The sequence below is a fragment of the Propithecus coquereli genome, unplaced genomic scaffold (genome assembly GCF_000956105.1).
Source record: "Propithecus coquereli isolate 6110/MARCELLA unplaced genomic scaffold, Pcoq_1.0 Scaffold518, whole genome shotgun sequence".
Taxonomy (NCBI): domain Eukaryota; kingdom Metazoa; phylum Chordata; class Mammalia; order Primates; family Indriidae; genus Propithecus; species Propithecus coquereli.
The window spans coordinates 581,879-590,074 of record NW_012151041.1 but is presented as its reverse complement, the minus strand read 5'-3'; positions in this window follow the sequence as shown (position 1 = coordinate 590,074).

Sequence of the window (8,196 nt, the reverse complement as noted above, 5' to 3'; positions counted from 1 at the left end):
AGAAGGTTAGTAGGGGCTATTGATTCTATCTTTTTTTTGGTAATATAAACAATAGTAGGCTATTAAAATATCTGTGTGTAACAGGTCATTTTCCACCAATTTCTATAAGGTTCTGTTTCTTATGAAGAATCAGCTAAATTTACATTGTATGTGAATGCAATTCTGAAACTTATCTTACATCCCTTTGGATCTCATCTACATTAAAAAAAACTAAGATTATGCCTAAATTGATGTCTCCCTTTGGCCATGGCTACTAGGTCTCTCAGCTAAGATTTGTTATTTTATAATTGCAATAGCATCCTTTAACTATGTCATCCATATGATCCCATTCTCATCTTCAATTTTGATTTTATCTGCTTAAAATCAGGTCAATCATTTTCAGTTCTGTGTGTTGGTGCTTTAAAAAATCTCTGATAGCTTCAAATCCCTTTTGAAAAAAGGACAAAATATACATGAATATATGGAAGTTAAAATGTGTTACAGTTAAATGTTAGACAGACTTACTATCCTATTGATCTTAACTCTAGGATGTGCAATGGATCGTTTTATAACCAATTAATGACATTTAATTTAATGGCTCTAAAAACATGACGAGTCTGCAATAATAATAGCTAACATTTATTTAGCCCTTAGTTTGTACTGATCTAAGTACTTTACATATATTATCTCATTTAGTTCTCATTTCTCTAATGAAATAGGCATTTTTGCAGCTGAAAAAACGAGGCTCAAGTGGAACTTGTTTAGCCTGGAAAATTAGATTTCGGCTTTAACTTTTAGCCATAACTCTATACGAGCATCATCCAAATAAAATTTCTGCAATAATGGACGTATGCTACAAAACAGTGGCTAGTGTGACTGAGGAGGAAGTGAATTTTTAATTTAAGTTAATTTTAATTAGTTCAAATGTAAACAGCCAAACATTAAATGTGGTTGCTCTGTTGGACAGTGCAGCCATACTGCCTTATGTTGCTGTTTTAGATATTTTATAAAACTATATAAACTTAGCCTTTTTCCACTTTTACTTGTAAAATAGTTAAAGTCCTTCATCAGATTCCCAACAAAATCACGTTAACAAACACAATGAGAAAAATCTTATATATTTGTGAATTGACATCATGCTGATAACCTAACAGAATTGGTTACTAGAGGGAACATACCGGACAATCATTGCTTCCCTATTTTGTCTCTTTTTTACTCATGAAGCCTATTTTGAACCTGGTTTTTATCTTTCCAGTTGATCTGCTGATCCCTTTTGCAGAAGGCGTGATGATATAGGAGTGAACAGCTTCCTTATGCATTTCCAAGCAGCTATCACTGCCCTGCAAAGGTGGCCTTGCCTGTGGCACCTCCATTCTTTTGCGTTTCCTTTCAAGTCACTTTCAGTGTTTAACCCTGTGGCTGGGGAGAGGCCACAGCAAACACACGCTGGCGTGTCACTGCCAGCTTCCCAAACAGTCCGATTGCATACAGCTTGAGCAACACTCAGTTCCGTATACAAAGCTTCAACAACAGATAAAATAACCAACATCCGCAGAGCAGTTTGTTTTACTCAGTATTTTTACAAGATAAACCACTGAAAGTCAAGAAATCCTGCAAGCTGTAGGCCAAATACCCTTACCTACACTTTATGAAAAGGAAATTAAACTCGGAAATGTCACCTGCCTAATTTTCACGGAAATACTATTTAGTATGGTAAAGTCACCAATAAAGATTTTAGAGATTTTTGTTTTGCTTTGCTTTTTTGTGTTTCACTTTGACCCCTACTTACAGTAAATCATCCAGTGTGCTCTGAAGCCAGACTGCCTGGGTTTGACTGTTGTTTCAGTCATTTAGCTACGTGACCTAAATTAATCAATCATTCTGTGCTTCTGTTTTCTCATCTTTAAAATGGGAATAATATAGTCCCTACTTTATAGGATTGCTGAAATATTGAGCTAACAGAAAATACTTTGAACAGTGTCTGGCATATCAATAAATATTGGGTATTACTACTGTTATAATATTATTCTTATTAATCAGCCTCACTTCTTATTTTAGTATTGCCTGTAGTTCATAGTTTAGTAAATAAAGCATACTCTGCCCGGCACTGTGAACGAGTTATTACATGTATATATGGCTTCTTCCTATGATATTTTTAGGCCAGGTCTCTGCTCCGCGCTCTTGCACGTATGCATACGCGCACGCCCTCTCTTTCTCTCCTCCCCACTCCTTAAAACTTAGTAAAATGCAGCACCTGGAATATAGCTATCTAATGCATACAAAATGAAGTTAAATGTGTCTCTCCAATGTGACAGTTTTTTATATATTTCCCCTAGCCACTACATACCAGGAAATTTGGTCACAGTAGTTGTGGAGTAAACATCTAAGGCCACAAAAGAAGCTCTTCTCCTTCGAAACTGTAGCAGGATTTGAACATTCACTCTTTGGGGCCTCAAAAGACTTTGAGAGAATGGTATTATTTGTCCTATACAACCCAAAATGTGGGTGACACATCTATACAAAAGGAAAGAAAACCTATATCATTTAGTGTCATTTAAAATAATGAAACTGGTGCGGGTTGAGCATCCCTAATTTGAAAATCTGAAATCAGAAATGCTCCAAAATCTGAACCTTTTTGAGTGCCTACATCATGCTCAAAGGAAATGGATTTGGGATTTTTGGATGAGGGATAATGAAGCCAGTATAACACAAATATTCCAAAATCTGAAAAATATCCCAAATCCAAAACACCTACTGTCCCAAGCATTTCAGATAAGGGATACTCAATCCATATAATATATTTTATGAGCAGGGTTAGAGCTGGCAGAGGACACTTGCAATTGCAAAAGAAAAAAATTAGTATTTTTTGTGGTGAAATGTTTACAGTGTGGAAGCTTCCTTCAGATACTATACTATCATTGTCTTTCTAGACAGAAAATTTCTTAGTAAGATGTTACTACTTAAGACTCGCTTTGCACATATGCATTATCAATATAAGCAAAATCTTTCAGTTGGAAAGTCTGCAAAGAAGAAAGAATCCAAAAGTAACACATTTAAGTCAAAGTATGATTCTGGCAAGGAGGCTGGAGAGGTGATTAAGAGGCTTAAAACAAGTATCGGCAGGTGTATTTAAAGAAATTTTAAATAAGCATGACTGTATTTCTTCTGAACCAACTGTACATTTCCAAAATGCTGCACATGGATGAATAATGTGAAAATAGTTATTATTTTTAAAGGGATGCATTTATCTGTGAAAACATTAAGGTTTCAGATAAAGTCATTTACTCAGAGCTAAAGTTTAGGCTAATTAAAATATGTAATTTACTTTTCTTTTGACCTCAAGGAGAGAGGCTCAGGCTGGTATTAGCACAAGCCGTGATCTCAGCAGGGGAATTATGATTATAAATGGAATGGAGCTTCAGATATTACAGGAATGCACATGTCAAAATATTTGGGGATATAACTATAGGCAGAATCAATATAACAGACACATGCATCATTCTCCTCCTTGATTTTTCTATTAAGTTGAGCTTAAAATACCTCAAGTAATAATTATTTCATTCCAAAACTGCGGTAAGATTTGCATTAATTCTGAAAGCATAGTTTTATTTAAAGAATATTCTACTTTAGTGAACATTTTTATTGGCTTAAATAGTGTATTTTCCAGTTTTCTTGGATTGTATCTCTATCCTACTCATATCATGCATCAGTAACTAATTTTGTTAGCATCATTGTGAGACATCTTGCCCTCTATACCCCAGAGCCATCTCAGCCATCTCTGTAGAGCCCATCACGCTAGTAAGCTTATTTACGGCAATTTACTGTAAAAACCAGTCTACATTATTTAATGTAGTATATTGGAGTACTTTGAATGGTGCAGTGAAACTACTGGGCTATCAAATGCTATTAAATTGTGCACATTGCTTCAAATAGGAACAATGTGTCTGGCTTGGAACTGTGTGATCATGTACTGCTGGTGAAACCGTGGTGCCTAAATGCTTATCCTTTTATCCCTTTGAGAGCCTAATATTGCTCCAGAATTTAATTTTGACTAAATAATGCCTGTTCTTTTTGCCTGTATTAGTTAAATGAAGATAATTATATTTTTTATTTAATATTTTTCAAGTATGTACATTTATAAGCATGTTGATGATTTTCAATTAGGTGAAAAAAGATTATAGAAATTGCAGGGGTGGGGAGTGATTGTTTTCTATGGTTGTTTATGAAAGCAAAGCAGCATGCTTTATATATTAAAAGAAGCTGTATTCTATCATAATGGTTCAGCATACTTGATCATTATTCTCAGGAGTTTATAGTTAGTTTAAATAGTACAGGTCACATGATGCTTTTGTTGTTTTGTTGTTTACAATTAGTTAATTGGACTTCAATATTTTACTTGTTAAGAAATTAATTACGGTGCCATCATAGAAGTAGGGGTAAACATTTTCCCAAGATCATGGATGAACATATTATTGAATTTTCCCCTTGATTTATGTAACTATTCTCAACAATAAAGATAAAAACAAAAAGTACTATTCCAAACAACTTCTGTATAATCAGGTTTTGGCTCACTCTTCCTACACCTCATGATTTAATGACTGGGATAGTGGGTGTGCTTTTTGACTTCTTTTAAAAATATAAATCAATGCTCATAAATGTGTGCATCAACTGTGTTTGAGTGAATGAAAGTGAGTTCTAGTATGTTTCACAGTGTGTATGCATATAATGCTCATCACACACATTAGCTATGTGACTGGCTACAGAAGCACAAATACATAATTCACAGAATTAAAGTCTGATTCAGCGAAAACATCCCTCATATATATGAGTGAAATTGTATGTTGATTGTATATGCTCTTGTTAATCTTATTAATTATGTAGGTATAAGCATGTTTAATGTTTGATTATGAAATGATTTAATTAATATTTAAATTATTTTGAAGTACATTCTGACAATTTCAGCACTCGGACCCACAAAATGCACAATATTTGTCTTCTTATTTTATGTTTTCGAAATCAAAATGTGTTACCTGGCTTTGCCTAATTACGGTTTTTTGAGTGAGAGTAGATGAGTCAAATTGTGGGACATTTCATAAACTTTTTTGTTTTAGCTATAGGTTTTTGTTAGAGATGGTTTAATATCTAGCCCACATGTCCTTACTATAATCCTTGAAAAGAAGAGCTTATATTGGCTTTAAATACTTATTAAACATGCATTTTTATTATCAATATACTTTTGTCCACACTACCATGTCTACAGTCCTAGTTTCAGCATTTAATTGATATATTTTTAATGTTTCACCATCATTATGAAAGTATGTACATGTGTGTATACATAGACCCCCAAATACATAAAGCATTCCACCACAACATAAAGAATAGATAACACTGAGGACAATAAAAATAGCAGCACTTGCATTTTGTTACCATTTTACTAGATATAAAAAGAAACACCATTTAGAAAGACACTATTTTCTTGTTCCAAACTCTGTTTTACTAGAGTTTATATAGATGGAGCTTGTGCTGTATGACTTCCTTCCTTTTCTTTTTTCTCTTTTCTTTGTGTCACATGTTTTGTATGAGAAGAAGGGGGGAAAAAAGAAGCAAGGAAAATAGAAGGATAGAAGGGAAAATGAGAGGGAGGACAATAGAAGAAAGCAATGAATGGGTGTGTCCTGTCATTTAATGGATCTCATACTTATCCTTTTTTCTCTATAAACAACAAACTGCATAATTAAGTCTTATATAATGTTAGCTAAATTTAAGCACTCAGAAAATAATTTCCCAGGATAACAGATCTTTTAGCTGCCTATGTTGGTGAAATATAAGAATCTGTTCAAAACCCAACTGGTTTGTGTTTAAGATACAAAATTTTCAGAAACTTCTAAGTGAAGGCCAACACATTCAGAAATGAACTAGATGTTTATGCATATTTGAGAACTTTCCTGTGGCCAGAGTAACTTTGTTCCAAATATTATAGAAAATCCTTTTGAGTATGAAAAAGACATCCTTTGAGATTTAACACCTACTGACCTTATTTTCTAAATGTTAAAATTGACGGCAGAAACCTACTGCTGATTTCCATAATTCTGTAAAATCTTCTCCCACTTCAGCCTTCTCAACTACAAAGCTATTCCAGATGGGACCGTGGAATTTTTGCAGCAAGTTCTACAGCTCATAATTTTGTTCAATATAGTTATTATGCCACACACAGCTGTATACTGCCACATAAATGAGCACATGTGCAATAGAATTCTTGTATTATAAGTTTTATAAAACTAAAATTGAGATTATACAGCCATACACAATAATTTATTTGAAACATCAACATGTGCGTTGCTCTAGGGTTACACAAATGGTCCCATTCCTTTTCCAAGAGAAAACGTTTGTCATTTAATATTCAGTATTAACACAAATGTTTTCCTCAGAATTATAATCTAAATTAGGTGCTTTAAAATGCATCAATATATCATTAACTTCTTACTTTAACATATTAGATCTATAGAAGAATCAATTCTCCCTAACAATGGTGAGAGAACCTAATCACTCTCTAAATTTACTTTTAATTAGCATCATCTGCATTAATTGGTGTAGCTGATAGCAAAACATTACAGTGCATTGCTATTTTATATTTGAAATGTAATATATCTTTTGGTCCCATGTCTCTCCAAAAGAACCTTAGTCATTTTCTGTAATCCCTTAGTAACTATTTTTAGATGTATCACTCAAGAATTTTCTCCAGGAAACTAACTATATGGGGCTATATTAAGGATTCTCTCTTCAAATAAATTTCCAGGTAACTATTTTGCTTTTATTCCGTGGCATGTTTGGGACTATCTTGAGAAATATTTTTCTCCCTCGTCCATACTCTTCCCAGATGTAATAGTTCTACACCAAATTTTTCTATAACTCAAAGGAAATGCTTGGTAATTGGCAAATAGCTAAGAAAGAAGAATCTACTATTTATGAAATGTTTCCTGTTGCCAGTGACTATGCTATGTTTTTACACACTACTTCTTCACAATTATGAAAGATAGGTAATATTAATATTTCCATTGTCCTGATTGGGGGAGTGGGAACAAAAAACAACAAAAACCTAGAGCTCTAAAACGTGATGTTCCTAAGGTAACACAATTAGTGTGCTTAGCCAGGTAGAGTAATAGATGTTATAGGTCATAGTTCAGGTCCTCTGACTCCCAAGTCCAAGGCTCTTTCTCCTACATCCCATATTCTAATGGTGTGCCAGCCTGTATCCGGATACCTTCTCTGTAGAGGAAAGCTACAAGCACATTAATAACAGGGTTTCCAGTGCAATGAAGACCAGTAATCAGTCTAATCAAGACCAATTTCTTACATATAAGCCCAGACCTATAATTCTGTTTCTAATGACAGCTTTCTTGTCAATTACATATTTTCAAAAGTATCCTTTTTGGCCTAACCAAACACTTCTCTCATATATCCTATCTCGTTTAATGATACCACTCTCCGCTTTCTGTAATAGAAATTTTATCTGTTCCTTATTACTCCATCTTCCTTACCCCCAAATCCCATCAATTCTTCTATTCTAAGGTTTCTGTTCTGGAAACACGTGTCTAAGACAGTTGTTTTCAACTATTAGTATGCTTCAGATTCACAAGAGGACTTGTTAAAACATGGTTGCTGGAACCCACCCTCAAAGTTTTTGATTCCATAGTTCCAGGATAGGTCCTACACAATTGGCATTTTGGGCCAGGTGATGTGAAAGCTTCTGATCTGAGAAGCACATTTTGAGAAACACCATTCTAGGAGAGCCTTCCACTTTTTGCCCACCGATATGGCATTATATTCTCATCATATCTGGACCAGACAGCTACAAAAAACACGAACTGGGTATTTCAGTTATTACCCTTCCCACTTCCATCCCTTATCCTGTATAATTTTAATAAGGAAAAACACAAATCTGATGAATTTATTCAACTAACCATCTACATTTATACTTTCTAACATCTCTTGAATCTCTTTGATGATATTTCACTGTGCAGAGACCAAGATGATTGCCTTCACCTTATAGTTTCCATTTACCATGCTCTTCTGTTTGTTCCTGACCTTTCCCTTGGATAACATTTTACCTTAATCTCAATTTGGCCAAGTCCTATTTAACTTTCAAAGCTTATTTCAAAAGCCATCTTTTTTTGTAAAATATGCCTAGACATCCTTTGGCAGGGTTTGTAATTTCCT